The 27,828-nt window shown below is 44.0% G+C and overlaps 2 long non-coding RNA genes across 3 annotated transcripts; both read right to left on the reverse strand.

Moving 5' to 3' along the window:
• Positions 1 to 253: 253 nt before the first annotated feature.
• On the reverse strand, positions 254 to 15,534 carry LOC111840509 (uncharacterized). Of its 2 annotated transcripts, XR_011985684.1 has the most exons (6): positions 15,318 to 15,534; positions 14,521 to 14,642; positions 2,571 to 2,637; positions 2,206 to 2,374; positions 1,768 to 1,932; positions 254 to 996 (listed from the first exon to the last, which is right to left on the reverse strand). It is a non-coding gene; the product is annotated as an uncharacterized lncRNA (long non-coding RNA). The 2 variants fall into 2 exon arrangements; XR_002837434.2 differs by having other exon boundaries at positions 254 to 1,932.
• Positions 15,535 to 25,991: 10,457 nt separating this feature from the next.
• Positions 25,992 to 26,966, reverse strand: LOC140582882 (uncharacterized). Its single transcript, XR_011985681.1, has 3 exons — positions 26,852 to 26,966; positions 26,427 to 26,524; positions 25,992 to 26,303 (listed from the first exon to the last, which is right to left on the reverse strand). It is a non-coding gene; the product is annotated as an uncharacterized lncRNA (long non-coding RNA).
• Between the last annotated feature and the right edge of the window lie 862 nt (positions 26,967 to 27,828).

Genomic DNA, 27,828 nt, shown 5'->3' on the forward strand with positions numbered 1-27,828 from the left:
CCCAAAAGAATGATTTCCTTTTTTTTGTTTTTAGAAACTTGGGGTGCATTTCCCCGTACCTTCTTCATGCTATGTCACTCGTATATTCTACCTTAAGTTGTCTCTTAATGCTCCAACGTGTTTTCCAAAATGTCCTTAGTTAAGTATACCATATGCAAAAAATAGTTTCTTAAGGTTGGTCTGAGCCACTCTTAGCTGTCACTGTCACAATGTATAGCTGGAAGAAGGACACGGGAGCAAGATTTGGGGCAAAACCTAACGGGGCTTTATTTGGGAGCAGGAGCAAAGCAAAAGGATCATGAGGGATTAAAACCAAGGGCTGGAAAACATAAAGGAAGCAGGTAACAGACAGGAGCAACATTTACAAACAAGCCAAGGATGGCATCAGTGACTGGGCTCAGGAGCAGAAGACTGGCAGGCACTTTATAACACCATTGACGAGGGAGCAGACAAGAGGAGGGCTGCACGATATTGAGAAAAAATCACATTGCAATATTTATTCTTTCTGCAATATATATTGCGATATTAGGATTTTTAAAAATCGAATTAGTTCAATAGCTCTATTGGTATAATTAATCATTCTAGAGAGATTGAGCTGATTTTGCCCAAATATAATGGTAATGACAACTTAATCAGTACTAAACAGAGCATGAGCATTAAACTAAGGAAGGTGGTTAGTGCTGGGATCAAGAATGTTTGTGATTGGTGGGTCATTCTGTGATCGACATGTTTGTTAGCTGCGCGTGCAAAGCTCCGTGTCGGCTCCGTATCCAAAAACCTTTAAATTGACCTAAATTATATTAGACAGACTTTTGTGGATTGTTTAAGAATAAGAACACCAAAAGCGTTGCCCACGCCGCTTAATTTAATTTGTGTTATTTGACATTGGATGTCCTGCGATGTGACTATTGCACGTGCGTACATCGTGATGACAATGCTGAAACGATATATCGTGCAGCCGTAGACAAGAGGCAGCTGTAGTGAGTCACACGAGGGCTGAAATGAGAGGCAAGACAAATAATTAATTGGTGTGGTTCATTAGAGCCACATTGGGGAGAGAGAACGGAAGGGACGTAAGCAGGGCGTGGCATCACCAAGATTTTTGTATTGAAAAATAAGGTTGTTTATGAAAATACCTTATACCGCGGTCTAATGTACATACAGTAGGCAGGTTGGCAAAAGCCTAATCTCGACCAAGCTGCGATATGAGAATCGTTTGTGCATAGCTTGCAATGTCAATATTAATATCACACATTACAAGTCTCCTTCAAATGCATTCTAGAAATGCATCCTTCCCAGCCCAACCTATGCCAAGATTCATAGCATGGATGTAAAGTGGGAGTGTCCCAGGCCAGTCGATAGGAGTGGCGCTTCATGACGCAAGGGTAAAGGCGGGAACAGCTGGTGACGCAGATAGGAAATTATTCTTAGGCCAGACCATCCCATTTCCCAACATTTATAATTCAACCTTTGAAGTACGCAGTCCGCAAAGGCTATGCCTTTGTAGACCGTGTCCTTTCTAAATAAATTCTTCTTCACTAACAGTGTAACGCTGAACAATTCTTTGTTTTCAAAGCTGTTAAAGTCTTCACATTATTGGAAAAAATGACAAAACTGCTTGCATCTCAACAATTTTTTCAGTTACATCCACTATGTTCCTCTGTGTCCCTGAATAATAAAATGTGATTTTGAACATTTACAGTACATGGAGTCTTTTGGGATGTTTTACCACTACTGTCAGTTTAAAGCCCAAGTAGTAAAACTCACCTATGTCTAGTCATTTTGCCAATCAAGCTCGGTGAAGTCTCTAATGAAGGAACTGACATATGAGTTCATATGTGCATCTTCCGTATTACCAGTTTCCCAGTTTTTTGGCTCCTGTGGATACTGGCACTGCACTTGCTGGAATCAGTATTAATCCTGACTAGGAACCTACAAGAATATGAAAACCAGCAAAAATATCTAACTTTGATAATTGTAGGTATTATTCTGGTTAGGGTCAACTGAAAAGGACATAAATATTGAGAGTGGTATGTTGCCAACTATAACATACTATAATTTTATATAAGAACATAAAAATGTTCAGGGATATGATGAACAAATGTATATAACTTAAAAACACAAATGAATAGTAATAGCAATATAATTACAGGTTAAATTAATGTAAATAAAAAGTGATGTAAAGAGACAAAATATGAACCGTACCTCTGAAGAAATTCGAGTGTTCTGGCTGCTTCCACCTGATATTCAATGCTGAACACATAACTGGCAAAAAGCACAACCAAGGCAGTGGCGAAGTCAGGCACTGGAGTTGAATGTGCAACATGCCCCTCAAATGACAACATCCATTTTGATGCACTCAGGATGTTGCCTCCTGCAGAATAAGTGAAACATTAAGCTAGTAACAACACTACTACCTTATCTGCACATTGCACCTGCTCTCCCGTTTCAGGCATATTTTTGAACATTTATTATTTTCAGCAGAGATGCTACAAAAATAAACTAATTTGCTTTGCCAATACTAGAAATTTATCTTCAATGTAATATGTTTTACTGAATAGAAATCTTACCTAGCATGATTAGCCTTAGGCTGATGGGGAGACAATTGGTTCTCTGCATCAGCAGGAGTAGTAGTCACTTGTGAAAAGCATAAGAAAGAAAGTAATAAGGAATACACAAGAAATTACCGCATGTAACCAGTATATAACTTTTGTTTTAGTTTCTATGGTTAAATAATATTACTACCACTAATAATAGTATAAATCTGTTTTCCACTGGGGTTTCTTTTCTCCCAATATGATTCTGTCATATGGCCTACAAGCAATGAATTGAAAGACAACAGAAAGGCTTTGGGCACTTACATCAACATTGTAAAGTCTTAAGACTTTCAATGCAAGATGCTGTAATGCTTTATTAATTCTTATACTGACCATTTTAATGCATTATAAAGGTGTCTATAATGCACTATAAATGACAGCTTTAAGTAAAGTGTTACCAGTTCTTTAATATAATTTCAAGCACATTTAACTTGGTCAGTTCTTGCTGCATTCTATACAAAAGATGGGCTGTACTACTATCGTGCACCTCCTGGAAGTTCTCAATAAATTTCTGAATTACAGTGGCTGACAACATTTTGCCCGCATTTGAAGATAAAACATGGCACGATTTTCCATAAAGTAACTCTCATTCACTCCATAATTTATAAGTTATGGGTTGATTCACTGTTTATGGGGCTCGCCATAGCTGAAGTAACAACTGGATCCCCAAAAACAGCAAGCAAGGGGACTGGATAGAGCAGTTTAGAACTTTGACAAATCATAAAATAATGTTTTTTGAATGAAATGGTGTGATTAGAAGGTTCTATAGACTATAGAGACTAAGTCCAGAGATTAAGGGTATTAGAACACATTTTTACGAGAGAAAAACAGTACATAAACAAGAGGTTTTTGTGACCTCTCATGGAATTAGGGAGTTTAGCCAAGAAAGCGTAAGGAGGCTTATGTGTATGGTGGGCAGACAAACGTAAATCAGGCTGATTAAAAAGAAAAAAGGAGAAGTCTGAGGATTTGGCAGGAGGGGGGCTTCAGTATACGAGTCCTCATGGATAATTGGGTGCAATGTTAGGAGTAAGTAGAAAACAAATAATTTAGAGCAGGGGTCTCCAACTCCGGTCCTGGAGAGTTACTATCCAGTTGGTTTTCTATCCTACCTGGCTACTGATGAGCCACACCTGCTCCTGGTATTTACCTGAGAACTGGTGTGGTTCATCAGAAGCCAGGTAGGATAGAAAACCAACTGGATAGTAGCTCTCCAGGACCGGAGTTGGAGACCCCTGATTTAGAGGTAATGGCACGTCAAGGTGAAGTAGGTACAGCCAGGGAGAGAATTCTTATTAAGAAAAAGAAAGGAAAACAACAGAGCACGGGTTGACTGTGAGAAAATTTGTTAACTTTTATACCAGACAGGAAAACAGCCCAAGTGACAGTAGAGTGCAGGAAAGCATTAAAATGCAGGCCCCGGTAAAGGCAGCAGAAACACCAGTACAGCAGTTGAGGAGAGAGCACCCCCTGCTTAAAGCGAGGACAGAAAAGATGTATAAAAAGTGGGGGAATAGAACAAAGGCCCTGGTAACTAAGTGGCCTAGAGGGGGCACATGGGATGTGGAAGTGTGTGAGGAGATGGAGACTCTGATAAAGTATCATAAGGCTAATAAGAACACAGAAAGGCGTAAAAAGAAAAGGAGTGAGGAACTGGAGGTACTGAGGTTATTTAAAGCAAAGGGAGAGGTCTGCAGAAGGGAGCAGAAAGTAATGAGAAAGGCACTAAATGAGAAGAAGGGGGGTGAGAAAGAAGGGATGAGGCAGGAAGAAATATGGCTGCCGTCGTATCAAAGTCAGTACCCGTTAGTGGAAGCCCCCCCTCCTTCATATCAGGGTCAGTTTCCAGTAATAGATGGGAAGGTAGAATTCAGAGGTGAGGTGACACAGAAGGATGAAGCAAGTAGGGAGCAGAAAGTAACGACAAGTTGTTTAGATGGATACAGGGAAGTGAGTGCATTGCTGTGGCAGGCTGTGGATGAAGGACTGCGAGGGAGTGAGATAATAACATAAGGCCAGGCATGTGGGTCTGAGAAACAAGGGAGTGAGATAAAGGTGGGGTACGGAGCAAGTGGTAGTAATGCAGAAGGGCTGGTGCATCTGCTGGACACCCCTAACCCTCCATCTAAAGGATGGAGTCAGTTTCAGGAGAAGGAGACAGAAACGGAAAGTGAGAAGCAGGAGGGCTGTGAAGCCTCCCACCAGGTACACTCCGATGCTCCCCCTGGTGGTGAAAGGAGCACAGACACAGTATGTGCCGTGGGCAGGACAGGATCTGGAAGGCCTGCTTCCAGTTCTGGCAGAAGGAGCCGGAAAATGGATAAAAGCATTTGAGGAGGAAACTATGGGACGGCTCCTGGCAATAGGGGACATAAAGGCGGTTCTGGCTCGTGTTTTGGGGGTAGACGGAATGGAGAGACTGCTGCGAAGCAGTGGCCTGGCAGCGGCGACAGGGACTCCTGTGAATGATGCATGTCACTTTGACGGTTACCGTGCTAACCTCTGGCACCAGCTGCGAGTAATGTTTCCTCCACACCTGAGTGTGGTTGAAATGAAGGTGGAGCCCATTAAGGAGGGGGAGAGCCCAGCTGCTTATCTGCAAGCTCAAGAAAAGCGATGGCGCACTGAGACAGAGCAGGACCTGCAGAATCCGGCATTCAGAGGTCTGTACCGGAGGGCACTGCAGGACGCGCTCCCTAAGCCAGTCAGAAGCAGGCTAAGGCAAGTTGTGGGACTCATTACTATGCCTGAGGAGCAGTACCGTGAGCAGCTGATCCATGTTATTGACTTGTACAGAGAGGAGGAGGACTCTGCTAAAGAGCGTGAGAGGGAACTGACAAAGAAATTGAATCAGATGCAGCTCGAGAGCTGACCGCCAAAAAGGAAAAAGTCCAGGCACCAGTGGTCTCTCCGGACCCAAGCCCCCTGGAGCAGCCTGTGGACAGCCTGCAGTCTCCTGTCCCTGGCCCCCCCCCAGGATACTAATTGGCCTCCGGTCCCTGATTGGAACAGAGAGAGTAGATATGATAGGTGGAAGAGTGACCAGAGGGCACTTAATTTCCCACAAATCAGGTGATTCTAGTCTCTGGGGAGACTGGGGAACAGGCCACCTGAGCCGGTATGCTGGAATTGCAATCAGCCCGGCCATATGTGTAGAGTCTGCCCGAATCCACCCTTTCTGGGGGAGAGCCAGAGACACCCTGTGGCCCCGGTTAATCTAGGAGGCCCTGTAGGTCCAATGCCAAATAGGGAAGGAGTGGCAATCCGCAGTTAAAGAATAGCAGACCACAGGGCCTGATCAACCCGTGGGCCCAGGGATGTTTATTTTAGGGATGTCCAGAGAATCCTAAAGGGGGACCACAGATGCCAATGTTGAGTAAGGGGTCTGAGGCTGAGCCGATGCTGCAGATTCAAATGGCAAAGTAATACCAATGATGATAGACACTGCAGCCACCTACAGTTGTGTAGGACTAAAAGATGCCAGTCATATCCCCCGGTCCGCTGAAAAGGTCAGGACCATAGGATTCTCGGGACAAGTGCAGCATATTTCTAAATCTGCTCCAGTGGAGATTAAGGGACAAAAATGTAAATATCCTCCTGATACCCCACCCATTCATTTATGTTCATTGCAGTGGAAATTTTGTTTTTGGTCTCTCTTTTCACTGATATTAGGAAACATATTTATTCCTGTTGTACACTAAAGAGGACATGCTGTGAAATTAGAAATAAGAATAAATTAGAAAATATCTAAATTGTAAGATGTCATATTTCCTTCAAAGACAAAAAACCTTAAAATTGAAGGAGGAACGGGACTACCCGAGCTGGAGGGTCAGAAGTTGCACACACCACACAATCCTCCTTCCCTAATGAAGTAGCGGTATACTCAGCCCATCTATACCACCAATTTCCACTCTTATGTTTTGCTAACCCATCCAGGTCCACTTCATCTTGGTATATTCTACAATTTGCTCACTCATGTGGGGGGAGGGCCCCTAAGGAATCTGGAATTTTTTTTCCTTTAAATATTAATATTATTCAAAGATCACAATAAATGTTGCTAACTAATGTAAATGTCATTTTTGTGGGAAAATAAATCAGTTGACGGATTGAATTGTGTCCTAGCTTACAGTGCCTGAGGACAAGCACCCTCACCCCCTGCAATGGTTTAGTCTTCACCGGGCTTTTTAACTAGGTGCATTTAATTTAGCGGTCATTCTGCTGAATGAGCTGAATCCGTGATGGAAGATGATGCCAAAGAAAGCTAAATCCGGTTTTCAAAAAAGAAAAGAGAGGCAGGAAAGAAACAAAAAAAGAAATGAGTGAAAGCAACTGCTTACAAACTTTTTTCCCAAGAAAGGTGAGCCCAAATGTGAAAGAAAATGAGAAGGGTCCAGCTACAGACGCCTGTAGAGTAGAGCTCCACCGGAAATACGTCACCTCCACAGGAAACACGTGGCCTCAACTGTGTCACAGCGAATAAACTGCGTCACAGCGAATAAACCCTAACCTTAACCTTAACCCTAACCCTAACTGGAGCTCCACTTTAAGCCCTTAAAGATCACGTGTTTCCTGTGGAGGTGACATATTTCCGGTGGAGCGCCACTCTACAGGCGTCTGCAATTAGACCCTCTTGGAAAGATACGCGGCATCGTCGAAACCCAGGGGGTTAAGCAAACAAAAAAAATTATTTAGACTTATCTAGACTACATCATGTTAAGCTATGTGTAAGTTCGCGGTGGTATTGAAGTGTTTAATAATCAGTTCATTTAATGTAAGCTATTTTCTTCAAGAGGGTCTAGCTGCAGACGCCTGTAGAGTGGAGCTCCACCAGAAATACGTCACCTCCACAGGAAACACATGATCTTTAAGGACGTAAAGTGGAGCTCGTAAATTTTCATGCAGGCCTATGATGTTAGGCTACCTTTGGTGACATTTCCTATTATAGCTTTTAATCATTCTACAAATAAAACCAAATTCCAGTGAAGTCTTGTGTGATTAGGCTGTTTTTTTTTTTTTTTTGGGGGGGGGGGACATAGGCACTGTTTGTGTATAGGGCCCAGAATTTGGCTCCGAAAAGTACTGCCAAGAGCAGGTTACGTACTGGGGGCATGAGATTAGCCATGGGAGGAAAGCTATAGTGGCAGAGCAGCTGGAGGGGATCACTAAGGCTCCGAAACCTTTGACTGTGTCACAAATGCTGACTTTCCTACGGATGACAGAGTTTAGCATGGACTGGATTGAGGACGCTGTGAAGGTGGCACCATTGCGGGCATTGATGAAGGAGGAGGGCCACACTAATTTGAAGGTCCCCTTAATTTGGACTAATGATGCCACAGTGACAATTGAATCCATCAAGAAGGAGCTGCAGAGCACACCTGCTCTGGGCCTCCCAGACTACACCAAGCCGTTTCATCTGTATGTCGGGAACAGGAAGGATGGCTTTGGGATGGCCCTGCTGACTCAGGACTTGTGTCCTGGCAGGCGGAAGCAGCCATTGGCATACTACAGTATGAAGCTGGACAATGTGGCTCAAGGCCACTGCCATAACAATGGGTTATCCAGTGACAATTTACACTTCACATAAGGTGGTGAACCTCATAGACAAGGCCAAGTTTGTGTTGATCCCGGCACGGCAGCTAGCATACTTAGCATTTCTCACTTACCCCGATGTGACAATAAAGCGCTGCACTACAGTGAACCCTGTGGACATCATTCCCCTGGAGGATGAGGGGCAGCCACATGAGTGCTTGGTTTATACTCCCATTGTAAATAGGTTTTGTTTATGGATGGCTCGTGCTGGAGAGATGGAGACGCCTTGAAGGCTGGGTTTGCTGTAGTTCAGGCTCAGGGTGATGATTTTTACACACTCGTTTCATAGCCAGCGGCGCAGCCCTGTTCAGCTCAATTGGCGGAGCTAAAGGCCTTGACTGCAGCATGTTGGCAAGGACAGCATAAGACGTTTACAATCTACACACACACACGGTGTATGCCATCTGTTTGGAGCAGTCTGGAAGCAGAGGGGGTTTCGCAAAAGTGACGGCTCACCCATTCAGCATCATAATCAGATTTTGGAGTTGCTTCTGGCAAAGATGCGTCCTAAGCATTTGGCTATTGTTAAGTGTCGGCCCCACCGCAAAGGTCGTGACTTTGTTATTCGAGGCAATGCTGCCGCTGATGAGGCAGCCGGGGCGGCTGCACAGGCAAGGACTGCTCACCTTTTGCCTATGGTGACTGTGGAGCCGGACCTTACTGTTTCTGATCTGGTGGCCCTGCAGGAGCGTTCTGGCCCATACGAGGCCTCTGTGTGGTTACAAAGGGGGGCCTCTAAGGACGCTAATGGTCTGTATCGCAACCATGAGGGACTTTTGGCTGCACCTCTGTCTCTGGTGAACGTTTTGATAACGGATGCGCATGGTCTTGACCATTGTGCAAGGGGGGAGGTGTTACGCAAAATTAAATGGCAAGGTTTCTGGGCACCACAGCTGCAAGCAATGGTGGAAGCAAGGCTGTCAGAATGTGCGGTGTGCATTGAAAACAATGCGCGCAAAGCAATTAAGGCCCCAATAGGGCACATTCCAGTCGCTGAGGGACCGTTTAGACACTTAGTGATGGACTATGTGGACATGGGAAAAACAACATATGGAAAGCGATATATGCTAGTGATTGTGGATCAGCAGATGAGTGGAGGCAATACCGTCCAAGGACATAGGGGCGATAACAGTGGTGAAATTCCTGGTCAGAGAGGTGATACCGAGGTTTGGGATACCAACTGAGATAAGCTCTGATAATGGAGCTGCCTTTGTGGGGAGAGTCACTAAGTTAGTGGTTCAACAGCTGAGAATAAAACAAAGGTTGGGATGTGTGTATCACCCTCAGTCGCAGGGCATGGTGGAGAGAGTGAATGGCACACTTAAGCAGAAGATGAATAAGATCTGTGCCACCACGAAAATGAACTGGGTGTACGCACTGCCATTAGCCTTGATGGCGTATCGGATCGAGATGCACAGGGTGACACATCTGTCTCCACGTGAAATGCTGACAGGGAGACCAATACCTGGATCGACTTGGAGGGGGCCGTATAAGGGGCCCAACCTAGACCAGCTGCGAGGTGAATTAAAGTTGTACATGAAGAGTCTAACCAAAATACACAAAGCTATTTCCAAACAGGAAAAGGAGAAAGCACAGAAAGAAGACACAGACCAGGGGGAGCCAGTCATCTTTCCAGGAGATAAAGTCTACCTGCGAGTGTTCCGACGAAAGTGGCATGAGCCCCACAAGAGGGACCCTTCAAGGTGACATGAGCCACAACAACAGCGGTACAGGTAGAAGGGAGTAATACTTGGTACCATTTGAACCACTGCACTAGAGTACCACAGTGGAGGCAGATAGTCACCGCAAACGACACAGAGGATGCAGATGCCTTTGACTCAGATGGCCCTGATGGAGCTCCCGGAGGACCTCCACAGCTTGGGGTGCAGCCATATTCAAGTTCAGAGCAGAGTGAGGGTCAAGAGAGCATGTTGCAAGCAGACCAGCCACCCCAGACAGGACACGGAGCTGTGGGTTATGATAGGGCTGACAGTGACGATACTGGTGATGCTAATGATATAGCAGGCCCTTCAAGTCTGGGTGCACAGCCGGACCACAGGACAGGAGAGTTCAGGACAATTGACTTCACTGACTCAACCTGGTCCACTGATGCTGAATAACCTCTCAGATGACAATGAGCAACAGTGGAGAGATGTAGGTGGGAGCTATGGGAGTGAGGAGAGCGAGCAAATTGTAGAATATACCAAGATGAAGTGGACCTGGATGGGTTAGCAAAACATAAGAGTGGAAATTGGTGGTATAAATGGGCTGAGTATACCGCTACTTCATTACGGCAGGAGGATTTTGTGGTGTTGCAAGTTCTGACCCTCCAGCTCGGGTAGTCCCGTTCCTGTACACTAATAAACATTGTGAAGAATGGGAAATGGAGAGGGTTAGAAGACTCTGGAAGGATCTGTGTCAGGATAGTTGGACCCCTGACAAAGTGTGCAAACCTAAATCTAATCCGAAAGTGTGCATGCAGTGTATTGCCCATATCGATGCCTGATATACCAGGGAAATACTAAATATGCATACAGGGTGGAAAAGCATTGTGGGCAGTTTAGGACCTGGGAAGGGGGACAGCGAGATAGTATGGGGCAGAAATTGAGTTTTTTCAAGGGACCTACTTATGAGTGTTTTAAGAATAATGGGACAGAGGCGGTAGGCATCTTCTGGGGAAACTGTGGAACTGTTTGGGATGTGAAAGGTGACCAAGAACAGAATAGAGAAGTAACGAGTATTCTGCTGGATGCACTAGAGAACCAGAGTGTGCCTCTGGCAGATACATGGTGGCTGTGTGGTCAGGAGGGAGGATTGAGGCCTACTCTCCCATATAATTGGGGAGGCCTCTGCACTAGGGTGATGATAGCTAGCCAGGTGGATATATACTCTGGAATACAGCCGTCTAGGTCCCGTAGGTTTGTTGCGAATTATGATGATGATCCCGATGTATACATGGTCAGCCGAGGGCCATTCCAGAGAAATGTAAGGTGAGAAGTGAGATAGCTGCAGGGTTTGAATCAATATTTGTTTGGCCTACTCTTAACAAAAATGTGGAGTGAATAAATTATTTGTACTATAATCAGCAGGGGTTTACCAACTATACTCAGGAGGCACTCGCATCTCTGGGGGAGCAACTTCAGGTCACCAGTCTGATGGCCTGACAGAACAGGATGGCCCTGGATTGGCTCCTGGCAGAAAAAGGGGGAGTGTGTGTACTGTTCGGGGATCAGTGCTGTATGTTTATTCCCAATAATACAGCCCAGGATGGTTCATTTACTGAGGCTATGTGAAAGCTGCAGGGGTTGCAGGACGAGATGGTATGGAATGCGGGACAACATGACAGGTTGTTTGACTGGTGGTATAATATGTGGGGCAGTTGGCAGCAAACCCTTATGAAAGCGCTCTGTGTGGGTGCTGTGCTCATTCTTGCTCTGCTACTAATCTTTTGTTGTGTAGTTCCACTTGTTCGCTCCTTACTGGGAAGAGCACTGTCTCTCCAGGCAACTATAGCTGCAATGGTGGGAGGACCATTTGGAGCGGCAACCTTGGACCAAGACGGAAATGGATGGCGACATAGACACCTTGGATGCGCTCCTGCCCATAGCTGAAGTTCAGCTGTACCACCTGTGAATACTCCGTGCTGGACACGCTGGAGCATGCCTGCCTCCCACGACACCTGGTACTTTCCTGCTCACGACAGAGTGTCTGTTATAGTCTGCAGTGTTATCAGTTAACCTTTGTTATCCTTGTATTAGACATACAGTACAGGCCAAAAGTTTGGACACACCTTCTCATTCAATGTGTTTTCTTTATTTTCATGACCAGGTTGGTAGATTCTCACTGAAGGCATCAAAACTATGAATGAACACATGTGGAGTTATGTACTTAACAAAAAAGGTGAAATAACTGAAAACATGTTTTATATTCTAGTTTCTTCAAAATAGCCACCCTTTGCTCTGATTACTGCTTTGCACACTCTTGGCATTCTCTCGATGAGCTCCAAGAGGTAGTCACCTGAAATGGTTTCCCAACAGTCTTGAAGGAGTTACCAGAGGTGTTTAGCACTTGTTGGCCCCTTTGCCTTCACTCTGCGGTCCAGCTCACCCCAAACCATCTCGATTGGGTTCAGGTCCGGTGACTGTGGAGGCCAGGTCATCTGCCGCAGCACTCCATCACTCTCCTTCTTGGTCAAATAGCCCTTACACAGCCTGGAGGTGTGTTTGGGGTCATTGTCCTGTTGAAAAATAAATGATCGTCCAACTAAACGCAAACCCCATTGATAAAGCAAGAAATTCCACTACTTAACCCTGATAAGGCACACCTGTGAAGTGAAAACCATTTGAAAACCGTTTGATGCCTTCAGTGAGAATCTACCAATGTAAATGGTCTTGAAAATAAAGAAAACACATTGAATGAGAAGGTGTGTCCAAACTTTTGGCCTGTACTGTATATGTTTCTGTATTGAGCATATGGTAGATTCTGATAATATATGCAATGTATCCTGGGGAGTTCATTATATGGCGATCCTCCCCTCCATTTACTACTGTACCCCCTTTTCTGTTGTTGGTTGATTCTGAGTGTTGATAGCTTGTGAGCCATGTCAGCCATGGACCCCGAAGGGGGGCCACGCCCCTGGCGGACTAGAGGTGGAATTTCCCTAGCTTTTAGGGTTTTTGCCCTCCCTCCTAGGCTGGATGGACAGAATTGTGTGTGGGACTCTTTGGAGTCCCAAAGGGGGGAAATATATGGAAAATTATTTGGCACTATACAACACAAAATATAATCATTATAATATTATTAAAAAGCTTGCCAAATGCCCATGATGTAATCATTACAATGTAATCAACACAATGTAATCAACTGAGAATGTATTTGCAACCTTTGTCATCTGTTAGCTACTTTATGTTAGCCCTGAATGTATGAATATCCGTCTTTATTAGTGTTATTCCTTATCACTATGTTGAAGGACAAATATAATATCAACCCTCTAAATAGACAATGTGCAACAGGCTGAAGCTGCCAAGGTTTACTACTGAAGGAAGGGATTCACCAGAGTTCACCAGAAGTTCACGGCTGAGCATTTTTAAAAAACCATGTGGAGATGGTTGCGCCACCATTATGTTCGGCTGAGGGATCAAATGGTAAAAGAAATGATGAACAAACTTATCACCTAGGGTTGTGGATTAAGGGAAAAAAACAATGATTGTGAATGGTTGAAGGAATGATGATGCTTAAGTGATGAAATATTGTTAAATGATAAGAACTTGTATAAAAATTGGTGTAAAACCACAACAGGGGCAACACACTTTTGCCCCATTTTTAATATGCAACTGAAGATACTCATGCAATGCTGAAAAATTTGTAGACACATGGCTACAACCGTCATTTTCGTATGCTAAACCAGCTCCTTCTACATGTGCTACTGGTGTAACACCCCACCTGTGCAAGGGGATTTCAAGATCATTAAACATAGCAGGTGTAGCAGGACATAATCTGCTACCCCACAAGAAAATCTAAGTTTTAAAAGATTTCAGTGAATCTTCACGTGCTCCCTGAATGCAAGAACTGAAATTGTCCTAAATTTACAAACCTTACAGATGTAAGGTGTTACGACCCCCAGGGACAAGTTACTCCCTATAGGGGCGGATGTTTCTGTGTGGGGGGGTGTCATTCTGTTCCTGGCCCTGCCCACTGTTTCATCACCTTCCCCTCTGCTTTGATTGGCCGGGTTTCCTCCTATGTCCCAGATTCACTTCCTTTATAAGGCCTGTCCAGGCCAAGAAGAGGGAGGCCTCTTGCTTTGTACTTTGTTTGTTATTTGCTATATGATTGATGATTTATTGTGCTTGGCCCCTTTTGCTGTTTGACCATTGATTTCTGCCTAGCCCTTTTCTTTGGATTTGGTTGCTGTGGATTCTGTTCTGTAAACATCTGTAAATTTCTGTACATATCTGCACCCATTGAGGTTCTCCGTGGGTAGCTAGGGAAGTAGGGAGCACGACGCCATTTTGCTTTGATTAAGTTTTCTCACTGTTTTGGAATTAGTCAGGGAGATAGATTAGTTTTATGTACCTTTGTTTTCTGTTGTTTGGGTTAGGTAAGTGGTATCTTGTTTAGGTTCCAGTTAGAGGTGTTTTGTTTGTTATTTTGGCCTTGTCGGCTCCTGAAGTGGTTCCCACCATTAATAAACCCACCACAAATACCAAAATAGTGGTCTCACTCCACCTTTTGTTGCGTCTGACCCTAGACCGGGACGTAACAAAGGCATTTTGGTAAATTGACTACCATTTGCTGCCTGGGTGACAGGAATGTAACGGTCAATGACACTTACCAACTTGGCCGTATGGTGCCCTGGCTCCGTTCTGTTTGTCCTTGATGACAGCAAACAGTAACATCAAAGTATCCGGGTCCCAATCTCAGAGTTCACTCTTAAAATCGTATTGATTGTATTTGCTGGAAATAACATTTTACTTAAAATATTAATTTTTGCCGTAAAAACATTTGTACAATTCACATAAACAATGCAACATGGTACGTTTCCCAAAAGCATAGTTGCTGATTACGTTAGCCACTTACAGAGTAGGAACCTTGCAACTGAATCTAAGTTGCTAACGGGAGCTTTTGGGAAATGTGAACATATTTATCAAACTGAAGCATGGAAGCGGCAAAAATGAAAATAAAAAAGATGGTTAGCGAACAAAGCAGCTTTTTGTACTGTAGCCCACAAAAGCACTTCACACAAATAACCACACTACTATTACAAGTAACGGAGACACACAAGGTCTAACACTGCACTGCACTGTAAGGTACTAAAGTTCTAATATTTTAGTAATCAAACCACATAAAATTTCAGAATATCTCATTCACTTATGTGTAGCCAAAACCGGTGTCCATTAGCTCCAGAGTCTTGGCTAGAAATGTTTATGATGTCATTTAAAAAAAAAATTCCCAGCACTTCTGGAAATAGGTTTTTGAAAAGTGTATGTTTGAAGTTGAATAATGACATTCTGAGTGGTCTTAGATTATTGGTGCTGAGATTGTGCTGAGTAAAAGCATTTGTAGTATTTCTGGATAAATGTTTTTTTAAATTGGTGAAATATTTAAAAATGTCATGGCATGTTAGACTACCTCGAAAGTGGGTGAGAGGCCTCAGATTCCAGATGGTTAAACTGCAGCAGTACAGACTAAATCAGTCGCAGAACAGCTTCCCGAACACATGGACCCTTGGACTCGCAGAACACTCTGAAAGTTTGAATTAACTGTGTTTGGCTAAACCCAGGAACTGTAACATACCACCAGTACATTGAATGAGGATGGCTCCACACAATACGAGACTTTTGCTTCTTTCGTGTTGCCACCTGTGAATTAAAAGCTGCTATCAATACACACATAATGTGCTCTGCTGTTTAAAAATCAGCTAAGACAAGGTTAGATAGTTAATGTATAAGTAGTTGTGCACGTACTAGATGATGATGTGAGGCTTGTAAGGAACACTGACGTTGTCTTGAACATGGACATCTACAGCAGCATACTATTTAAAGTGATTCGCCATGCTAAAAGTAATGTAAGCATACACCAAATGTTTCTTCTGAATGTGATCAATGAAAGCAAGCAACTCTGGTACATATGTACTGGTCATGCCCCAGATTAAGTGAATCTACACTCACCTAAAGGATTATTAGGAACACCATACTAATACGGTGTTTGACCCCCTTTCGCCTTCAGAACTGCCTTAATTCTACGTGGCATTGATTCAACAAGGTGCTGAAAGCATTCTTTAGAAATGTTGGCCCATATTGATAGGATAGCATCTTGCAGTTGATGGAGATTTCTGGGATGCACATCCAGGGCACGAAGCTCCCGTTCCACCACATCCCAAAGATGCTCTATTGGGTTGAGATCTGGTGACTGCGGGGGCCATTTTAGTACAGTGAACTCATTGTCATGTTCAAGAAACCAATTTGAAATGATTCGAGCTTTGTGACATGGTGCATTATCCTGCTGGAAGTAGCCATCAGAGGATGGGTACATGGTGGTCATAAAGGGATGGACATGGTCAGAAACAATGCTCAGGTAGGCCGTGGCATTTAAACGATGCCCAATTGGCACTAAGGGGCCTAAAGTGTGCCAAGAAAACATCCCCCACACCATTACACCACCACCACCAGCCTGCACAGTGGTAACAAGGATCCATGATGGATCCATGTTCTCATTCTGTTTATGCCAAATTCTGACTCTACCATTTGAATGTCTCAACAGAAATCGAGACTCATCAGACCAGGCAACATTTTTCCAGTCTTCAACTGTCCAATTTTGGTGAGCTCGTGCAAATTGTAGCCTCTTTTTCCTATTTGTAGTGGAGATGAGTGGTACCCGGTGGGGTCTTCTGCTGTTGTAGCCCATCCGCCTCAAGGTTGTGCGTGTTGTGGCTTCACAAATGCTTTGCTGCATACCTCGGTTGTAACGAGTGGTTATTTCAGTCAAAGTTGCTCTTCTATCAGCTTGAATCAGTCGGCCCATTCTCCTCTGACCTCTAGCATCAACAAGGCATTTTCGCCCACAGGACTGCCGCATACTGGATGTTTTCTCTTTGCACACCATTCTTTGTAAACCCTAGAAATGGTTGTGCGTGAAAATCCCAGTAACTGAGCAGATTGTGAAATACTCAGACCGGCCCGTCTGGCACCAACAACCATGCCATGCTCAAAATTGCTTAAATCACCTTTCTTTCCCATTCTGACATTCAGTTTGGAGTTCAGGAGATTGTCTTGACCAGGACCACACCCCTAAATGCATTGAAGCAACTGCCATGTGATTGGTTGATTAGATAATTGCATTAATGAGAAATTGAACAGGTGTTCCTAATAATCCTTTAGGTGAGTGTATATGTATAATCTAAATATGTAGATCTTATAATTTTGATCTTCTTTGCTCTCTCCTTATTATTATTATTATTTAATTTTTCTTTAATGCATGTTAATCGCTTGCAATGGTATGATGCCTGAATAGTGGGACGGAGCCCAAAGACTTGGGCATGGGATCAGGGTTTAAAATGTCTTGTTCTGTTCTGTTTTTTTTTGTTTCCTTTCTTTCTCTCTGTTAAAAATGTCAATAAAAAAAAAGTTTGAGCAAAAAAAAAAAAAGTAATGTAAGCATTTGCAGTAAATTAAAAAACGTCTTGTGTTCATCACATCCCACATGGTCCTCCCTCTGTGTTGTCTTCACTTCCAAAACAGTACTCCTCCCATAGCAGCACACACACACTGTTCTACCCTTTTGGCACTAACTTTGTGTGAATGTGAGATGATTTTTTGTGAAGCCAGTTTGAGCTCCAGCTGAGCACCAGCACTAACTCTGGTAAGGGCTAAGTCTCCTGGGGATAGTAATGATATTGTGATTTTCTACAGTAGTGTACTTTGTACAGTACTGTGATTTTGTTTCATCTATAAGGTTTTCAGCAAAATGCACATTGCTTTACTAAGAAAATATGTACAATAAATAACTGTGCATGAACATGGTAACTTACTGTAGATTTTACAGCCATTTCAGAAAGTGAAATGCCGACTGGAACACAGTCTAACACTTCAGCACCCAATAATACAGGCTTAACTACGAATAGTGTAATAACTTCCAATCACGTAATAATTTGTCCATTCTCAATGTAATAAAAGTCAATTACTGTATGTTATAATTTACCAATAATATAACAACATTTCTAAATCAAAAATGTAATAACATTATAGACAAAAAGTTATTACATTATATTGACTGGTGCAGCACACATTAATGCAATACCTAAAACCAATGTATTAAAAAAAACATTACGGTATTGGCAGTCATTACGTTATTGGCTGCTATAAAGGTTTATTTGCAGGTTGCAGAGCAGTTATTTATAACAGTCATAGTAGCAGTCATTCGCAAATACCGGAGATTAAACCTAAGACCTCATTACATGTTAAGCATTGTCTTTGTTTCGGAGAGTTCCTTCTCAAACACATAAGAAAAGAATGAAGATATTCAGGATTCACGATTCAAGTGTTTCTTGTTTTCACTGCACTAATACACACCTAATGCCTGTTATTTATTTATTTATCTCCCGCAAGTTGTTTTTGTACTGGGTGTGGTAACAGTAAGCATTCCAATGTATAGCATTGGCCATCTAACAAATATCAAACAAATCCAATAATATAAATTAATCTGTTCAAGAACCAAAGTGCTCCTATGCATTTTAACGAAAGTGTCTAAATACTGTTTGCTGTAAAGTATTTTTCAACCCTTTAACCCCTTGCGCGTCCAGCCTGTCGCGAATTCGCTACAAACCGCGTCCAGTCTGAATGCAGCCAAAATAGCGTAGTTATCCCACTTATGCCGGTTGATGCATATGCGATACGTACTGTAATATCAGGTCTATACTGGGCTACTGGATCTTAATACCGGTCTACTTAGAAGACGAGGCTCGCTGGCTTACGGGTGGTGAATAAAAGAGACTTCACTCATTCACTTAAGTTGGAGGTATCTTTACTTCAGAACAATCGCGGGGAGCCCAGTTCAGGCGGCTACCGGATTCTCCCCCCTTTACTAACTCTCCCCCCATGCAACAATTTCAAACACATTAGTTCCGCTCAGCATAACCATTTCCCTTAACTAATAAAAGGAGCAGATAACACATCCCCCATTCCTATGGTTACATCACTCCCTTACCCCACAAGAAATGGCCTCATTTCTTACGGAATGAAAAAAACAAATGAATAAATAAAGAAGCAAAAGCAGACCAGGGTAACAATGCAATGGAACTACCCCAACCACGTGTCCACATTGCAAATGCATGAACATACATACAGAACCCAACAGATTTTTTTTTTTTTTTTTTTTGTTTTTGAAGAAGAAGAAGAACAACACAACTTATGGTATGAAAGTGACAATCAATATGCACGAACACATGCCACCCAGCACACAGTCCAGCAGCTACTTGTAGCGTAACACAAAATCCTGCAAATGACGTGGCATGTGTCGCTGGCGCTGAGGCAAAGCCCGCCTTAAAGGGGGGCCACCCTCTTGCGGAGGAGCAGCGGATTGGACAGTCACACGGGACAGAGATGGGAGCGATCGCACCACCACGTCAGCACCATCTCTAGGCCGGACAGTAGAATCAGGCTGTTGTAAGACAGATGGGTTGGGCCCCAATGGGTCAGCATGTTGAGGCAGTGAAGGAGGCACAGGCCGGAGTACACATGGCAGTAAGCCAGGTAAAGCAGCTGGTGTTGAAGGGTTGTCAGGTACTGGCCTCGTAAGGTCAGCGGTTGGTCCAGGAATATAGGGCTTGAGCCGGTTGTAATGTACAATTTTGAGCTTGGCCCCCGGATGCGACAAGGCCCGTATCTGGAAATTGACAGGGAGAGGGTGTTCCGGCGGCTGAATCGCCCGTACCACCTCGAAGGGACCTGTCCACCTCGGGGCCAATTTGTTGCGCTGGTGAGCAGGGTCATCCAGTAAAACCAATTGCCCAGGTTTATATGGGTTGTAGTTCAATCGGCGGTCGTAGTAGAAGCGCTGTTTCGCCTGAGCCTTGTCCCTGAAAGCAGCAGCAGACTCAAATGCGTTCACCAGCCTGGAGCATAACGAAGCCGCATAGGCTGCTGGGGTGCCAGCCGTGGCCGACGTATGCGAATGAGCGGTGTTCCGGAGAAGGTCAAGAGGCATTCGTGCTTCCCTACCATGGGCTAAGAAAAAAGGGGTGAAACCAGTACTGGTGTGGACAGTGGTGTTATAGGCCAGGGCCACCAAAGGGAGGTGTACGTCCCATTCTTGGCCTAACTGGAAGAGATGCTTAGCCAGTTCGTCCTTCAGCGTACGATTATATCGCTCAACTGCACCGTCGCATTGAGCATGATACGGAGAGGTGCGAATTTTGCGGATCGAGAGCAGGTGGCACAGGTGTTTAATAAGGTCCGACTCAAACTGTCGACCCTGATCTGAGTGTAGTGCTTCAGGAACACCATGCTGAGGAAGGAACAGCTCAAAAATGCATTTAGCTACGGAAATGGCAGTTTGATCTTTCAGTGGATATAAATTGACAAATTTAGTGTACAGGTCCATAAGAACTAGAACATATCTATTGCCCATTGTGGACAAAGGGAGCTCGGTGATATCAGCAGCAACCAACTGAAATGGCCGGTCGGGGGAGATGGGGAGCAACGGGGCCTGAGGACGAGGTACAGGGGAACGTCGTGACTGACAAGCCGGACAACATTCACAATATCTGGAGATGTCCGTAGACATATATGGCCAATAGAAAAGGCGTGTAGCGCGATCTAATGTTTTGGCCAGGCCATAGTGGCCAGTTGTTGGGTGTCCATGGACGGACTGTAGGACTGAGGGAATCAAGGCAGAGGGAACAACTGCCTGATACAGGTCCCCATCCGCTGGAGAGCGAGAGGAATGGTAACACAAAAGTCCATCCTGCACACAAAGTCGTTTAAACTGTGACCACAACTTCCTGAGAAACGGTGTTGCATGACGGAGTCTCCAAAGAGGTGGTCTATGTCCCTCCTCTACCCATCGGCGAGCCATGAGTAGGTCAGGATCTGATTTTTGAGCCTCTGCAATGTTCAAATCTGTGTCAATGCGCACTAGATTTGTAAAGCAGGGACTAACCGAAACCTGAACTGGTTCCAAATTAGGAAAAGATGTTTGGACAGAAACAGAGGATGTGGGAGCCGAGTTAGTGGTCTGAGTAAAAGACTCAGCAGAAAGGGTGTTGGATGAACTATGAACAGGTGCATCTGGGGGCCGCCGAGACATGGCGTCGGCATTCTGATGCTTTGCGCCATTCCTATGTATAATGTGCCAATCATAAATGTCCAACTCTACGGCCCAACGTGCACGCCTGCCTGTAGGATCGTGATCTAGTGGTATCTTATGAAGTCCCACCAGAGGTTTGTGGTCTGTGACGATGGTGAGGGGACTGTAGGCCACATAATGGCGAAAGTGTCTGACAGACCATACAACAGCAAACAGCTCACGATCAAACGTCGACCATTTTTTCTCTGATGCTGAAAGTACATGACTAGCATAAGCGATAACACGTTCTTTGCCATCCATCAGTTGAGAGAGAACCGAACCAATGGCGTGAAGAGATGCGTCAGTGTGCAAAAGGAATGGGACGGACAAGTTAGGAAATGCCATCACAGGTGGGGAAGTCAAGGCCAATTTCAGGAGTCGAAAAGCCTGATCAGCGTCAAAGGACCATACAAATGGCACGCCCTTGCGTGTGAGATGGTGTAGGGGTTCCGCAATGTGTGCAAAGTGTTTGATGAATCTCCTGTAATAAGAACAGAGTCCAAGGAAGGCTCTGACCTGAGTTGGAGATTCAGGCAGAGGCCAATTTGCCACTTTCTCCGTGTTAGAAGGGTCAGGTCGGACGCCATCATGAGACACATGATGGCCTAAGAAAGAGACAGAAGAGCGTGCTAAGTGACATTTGGACGGTTTCAGTTTAAGACCGGCCGCTCTGAACCGGTGGAAAACATCACGTAGGTGTTGAAGGTGCTGCTCAAAATCTTTACTATAGACAATGATGTCATCTAAGTAGATTAAACAAACACTCCAGTGGAGACCTCGTAGTACAAGTTCCATCAGCCTTTGGAAGCTAGGAGGGGCATTAGTAATTCCCATAGGCATCATGCGGAACTGGTACAGGCCTGTTCCTGTGGAAAAGGCTGTTTTGTGTTTGTCCTTAGGGTCAAGGGGAATCTGCCAATAACCAGCAGTAAGATCGAACGTACTGAATATGTGAGCTCCAGCCAAGCGGTCCAGAGTGTCATCTACTCTAGGCAGTGGGTGAGAGTCTTTAATAGTGATGGAATTAAGGCGACGATAGTCAACACAGAATCTGTGGGTGCCATCCTTCTTCCGCACTAGCACGACTGGGGCCGACCAAGGGCTATCCGATTCCTCAATGACGTCATGTTCCAAGAGGTTAGCAACCTCCTGTTGCAAAACAGTTTGAGTTGCCGGTGAGGTACGGTAGGGGCGAAGTTTGATCGGAGCAGCATCGCCTGTCTTGATGCGGTGCGTGATTAGGTCCGTGCGACCATAATCATGAGGATGACTACTGAAAATGTCAGGAAATTCGGACAAAAGATTTTTTAGGTGTGGGAGTGTAGAGTCATTTAAGCATGTGCTTTGTAAGTCCACATCAGGAAAAGAACCCGAGGGGCAAGGTGAAGCTGTAATAGTTGAAACTAGTGAGTATTCCTCATGGTCACGGCCTGTGAGTGAAAACAGTAGGCCCAAAGGACAGCCACTATCGAGAGAGACGGGGTCTGGGCATGGATTAACTACTTTAATGACACCCCGACCATGTGTGACTGAGGTAAGAGTCCGAGCGACACCCAAAAGTGTAGTAGGGGTGGCTAAAGGTTCAAAAAGGCCAGGGTACGAACCCATGTGTGCTGAAGTCAGCTGGTCATTCAGTACCATCACCGGAATGGCCATTTCGGACAAAGGAGGCACGGTTACTGGATCTGCGCTGACAGCAGCACACTGCAGTGGAACGAGCTGCTGCGGGGAAGAAAGAGACACTTTAGAGTCATGTAACAGAAAAAGGGCACGGGAAAGATCGAGAGTGACGCAATGTTTAGATAGAAAGTCCCACCCAAGTATGACTGGGTGGCTAGATGTGCGTACTACATGAAAAACATGGGATAAGGTAGTATCACCAATGTGTACTGTAGCAGTGATGGAACCTAAAATGTCCAGAATGTGTCCTGTGACTGATGAGGCAAGCACAAATGATTTGCTAATTGGCTGTGACGAGATATTAGGAATGAATTTGCGACATTCATCCGTGATGAGAGAAATACCTGAGCCTGTATCAATGAGAGCGGTCAGTTCAGTGCCACTCAGAGCTACTTGTATGAGGGGTGTCGGAGAAACATGTGAATGTAGTTGAGCAGGGCGCGGCTGGACCACAGGAGAATTAGGAGCTGACAGCTGGCCCGTGATACCAGCCCCTAGTAGTTTCCCTGATAGTTGTCAGAGAAATGTACATGTCGAGATGGAGAAGAGCGAATGGAGTGAGCATGTCGACCGGGTGAAGTATCAGATGGTTCCTGTCGTCTACGCTGTTGCCGACTGGTGTCAGAAGATGGAGAGCGAGATGGCCGATGCGGGTCATCACATGATCTGTGTGAGTAGTGGTAATCACGAGGAGACTGACGGCCTGGAGAAGGTGAACGATGTGGTGATGATCTGGGACTGGACCCCGATGCGAATCGGCGATACTCATGGTCATGTCGCAAAGGGGGCGGAGAAGAGTGGTATCGTCCATGGGCCTGATAGCGATCAATAGAGGAGTCCCTATTCCTGGGACAAGTGCGACGATCAGGTGACCAATCACGGCGGTGAGTAGGTGTAAAGGAGTCATTGCTTGTCGATGGGCGTCCAGATGAAGATGCACGGTGGCTGGAACAGCAACATGGGGCCCGGTCACTGAAAGATGGCTGATGACTATTAGGGTAGGTGGTATGAGCAGTCACATTACACATAGACCGGGGCAAATGTAACAACTCAGTCAGGTCTCGTTGGAGAGTGGAAAACTGTTGAGTTATTTGATTCAGGGCGCCACCCGACTGGTGGAAATGGGAGTGGCGCAGATCATCAACATCACTGCGAAGTGCAGCAACAGCTGCCGTTAGCGAATCCATTTGGGACACCACAGAATTATCAGAGAACTGGGGAGATGATGTCACTGTAACTGGCATGACAGCAGAAGGAGTTGCCAGGCTGAGGGCCAATTGAGCACGTTCACACTGACCAGCTACTTTTAAAGCAGCATCTAGAGTAAGTGCGCCATGTTCATGTATTTTTAGTTGAAGAGATGGGTCCAACCCTGCTACAAAACGTCGAAAAATTTCACAACGCTGGGCTTCTAGACCATATTGAGGGAACGCCTCCATTACTAAGTTAGTGATGTCAGCAGCATAGACTTCCAGTGCCTCTAGAGGCTTACGTGGGCGTGCATTTAAGTGCGTCTGGAACATCGCCAAAAAATGAGCACGGCCAAAGACAGCACCTAAACTGGCTTTAGTCTGGGGGTAATTAGCCTGAACCACATCGGGCAGGGTCTGCCAATAAGAAAACGCGGCGCCACTAAGTTTAGCTGGAAGGAGTCGCGCTTTATCTATGGTAGGAGAGGAAACATCAACTGCCACTTCAAACCTCTGAATCCACGTAGAGAAGGGCTCCGAGCCATCACCGTTGAAAGGGGAAGGCAGATCGATCCGAAAAGGCAGTCCCACACGTCCGGCGTCAGCAGGTAGAACCGGCGCAGGGTGCTCCTCGTCCGCCATCAACTTACAGTGCGCGCTCAAAGTCCGTGGTCAGAGTAGTAGCCGGTCTGGCGTTAGCGTCACGGCAGCGGAGAGAAAAAAAATAAATAAATCGCTGCGAATGCCAGAGTCCGTTGCTGGGTCCCCGACGTTATGGCAAAAAAAATACAGCAACAACGACCCGTATTTTAAGCCAACCGCGCTGCCACCAGTGTAATATCAGGTCTATACTGGGCTACTGGATCTTAATACCGGTCTACTTAGAAGACGAGGCTCGCTGGCTTACGGGTGGTGAATAAAAGAGACTTCACTCATTCACTTAAGTTGGAGGTATCTTTACTTCAGAACAATCGCGGGGAGCCCAGTTCAGGCGGCTACCGGATTCTCCCCCCTTTACTAACTCTCCCCCCATGCAACAATTTCAAACACATTAGTTCCGCTCAGCATAACCATTTCCCTTAACTAATAAAAGGAGCAGATAACACATCCCCCATTCCTATGGTTACAGTACCAAGGATCGTATTGGAAGCGCTTGTCATGCCATCAAGCTGTCGTAGCGAGAACTACATCGGACTAATGGAAGCGAAGTTTAGGCGCGGGTATGTGCATGGATTTTGCCTGCTAATATCGAGAAATTATCCAAGTTTGAGGTGAATTGTGCTAAGATAAAAATACGTACTAGTTTATTGTTTGCTTCTACTGCTGACATATCGGAATAAACTACATGTTATGTAAATTTTAAAAAAGTTATTTGCCGATTTCGGTTTGTCGCGTTTTCGCTATACATTTGACACTTATGGCCGCATATGAATATGCATATGAGTGCTACTGGTGCAAAAAGGCGATCAGAAGAAGACGACAAAAGGTAGTGTGGAAGACGGTGCAACAGCAGAACTCCGCAAAAGACATTACAATTTGGCAAGCTGTTCTTCCTGATGCTCATAAAATCAGACTGCCCATTCAGTACTTCGGAGACTTTTTTGATACTGATCTTTTGGATAGTATTGTAGAACAAAGTAATTTGCATTGCACGCAAAAAAAAAATCCAAATAATGCCCTCAAATTGGACAGAAATTAATTGGAGCCGTTTATTGGCACTGTAGTGTACACGAGTGCTGTACTTTTACCAAGGTCAAGAATGTACCGGTCCAGTGAATGTCGAGTAGCACAGGTGGCTGATGTGATGTCCCGAGATAGATCCCAGTGGGCACACACTCATGGAATCCACGTGGAAAAGATGTGTTTTCACCACGTGGAAAAGATGGGTAATTTAGGCGTAAAAGGCAAGTTGAATTCCACGTGGATGTTGACACATGGAATCCACGTGTTTTCACCACGTGGAAAAGACGTGGAATTTAGGTGTAAAGGCAAGTTGAATTCACGTGGATGTTGGCCCGTGGAAAATACATGTTGTGTTCAACGTAAATTCCACAAAGTTCAAAATGTCTACAAAGCAGACACAAATCACATAAAAGTTTTGTCATATTTTTATCAATTATTTAGTCATATTTCAAAACAAACAATACAAAATGCACATAAAAACTGGGTGTAGTGCATAATACTGACATAACTTATAAAAATGCCAATACTAATTAAGACTAATGAAACAAACAGAACAGCTAAGACAAGATAGACAACTGTCTAAAACACCAAAATAAACAAAAATACAATAACATTTACACTGTGTCCAGTCTTTCTTTCCTCTTAGGTGCATTTCTCAACCGGTTGGCAATGATGCTGAGGGCAAAGGCTCCTGTAACATCATGGGCCTTTACTACTCTGTCTGTCAATCAAAGGACAAAAATGTTTAGTATAATTCAGATGCATGGACTTCAATGTATCAATACAATCATTATGTCGATATAAAAAAAGACACGACCACATAAGGCACTGTTCAATTACTTACCAGTTATTAATTTGCACAGCGCTGTCTTCTCAAATGATATTTTATCCCCTCGTGATCCCTTCATGTTTAGTTGACGCATAAGTGAATTGGTAAAGAATCTAGAAGAGAACAGAACTATTTCACATGATTAACAAAAGGCAAATAAGATCTACCTGGTATTCAAACTATGATCTAAGGAAATTATTGTATCAATTAATGTCTGACACAATTGTTGTAGATACGAGTGTGATTTCATATTATAAGCAGATATTTTAGTGAGGGATACAAGATAACATCAAAATCACATCAGAATCGACCGAAATTGCTTATTTTTAAAATGTAATATTATGCGCTAGTCACTTTTATAAGTGATTTTAGCTGAAATTTAAAATGAGAAAATTCAATAAAAGACAGTCTTGAAAATTACTAAAATCTGAATTACTCACATGGGAAAACCTGATAATCGCTCAGGAGGTAACAGCAGACAGGAGAAACCAGCGCGTAAGACTACTTTCAGGGATGCAGTTTGCGTACGTTAAAACTAGTTAATACCGGTTCAAAATTGGATGGCGTCAAACGTTTGCGACGCTTATACGACGAAATGTATAAGCCCCGCCCCCACCAGTCTCCTGCTTGTTAATGCTTACCGTTTGCCAGCTTAAGATGTCAATCCAAAAAAAAAAAAACTGTTAAACAGTGATTAGAATATCAAATAAAAATAATTGAACTAAATGAATGTTTAATATGTAGAACAAAGTATTATATTATATTGTTTGTAGGATATTGACTTCCATGTTCAGAGGGTGAAGGAAATGGATCTAAATGGATTTCACGTGGATTGCACATGGATTCCACATGAATTCCACGTTAATTTAGAACATGCTGCATGTCTATAACATCACGTGGAATCTACGTGGATAAAATCACTTGGATCCGCCACTTCACCAAATATCCACCAAAAATCCACGGGTTGCCAGCTTGAGTTTAAGCTGTCCAGGGCAAGTAAAGCCTATCTGTATTATTTGTATTAGCACAAAAATACAAAAAGTTAAAAACTAGATATTTCAGATGTTAATTTATTTTGCAAAAGAGGGGATGTGTTCTAGTCTTTTTTGGCTTTTAATACAATTTACTGAATTACATTATACAATCACACACACAAAACACACAAAATGTTTGACATTTATGAATTTTCTAATTCTCTGTTCTCTGATTTTCTTTTCACAGATTTACAATTAGGATTGAATGTGCAATTGCAATGGTAAATATTCTATAATTATACCCAAATACACAAGAAATGAATAGATGTATATGCAATTAATACATCTATTAATACTTATGAACACTAAGTTTGCTTTATTCCATCAGTGTGCACCAGCTAGGGCTTTGGACAATTTTGGTAGTGAGATGTTTAATGTTTAAT

This window comes from Paramormyrops kingsleyae, chromosome 25, assembly GCF_048594095.1.
Source record: "Paramormyrops kingsleyae isolate MSU_618 chromosome 25, PKINGS_0.4, whole genome shotgun sequence".
Classification (NCBI taxonomy): domain Eukaryota; kingdom Metazoa; phylum Chordata; class Actinopteri; order Osteoglossiformes; family Mormyridae; genus Paramormyrops; species Paramormyrops kingsleyae.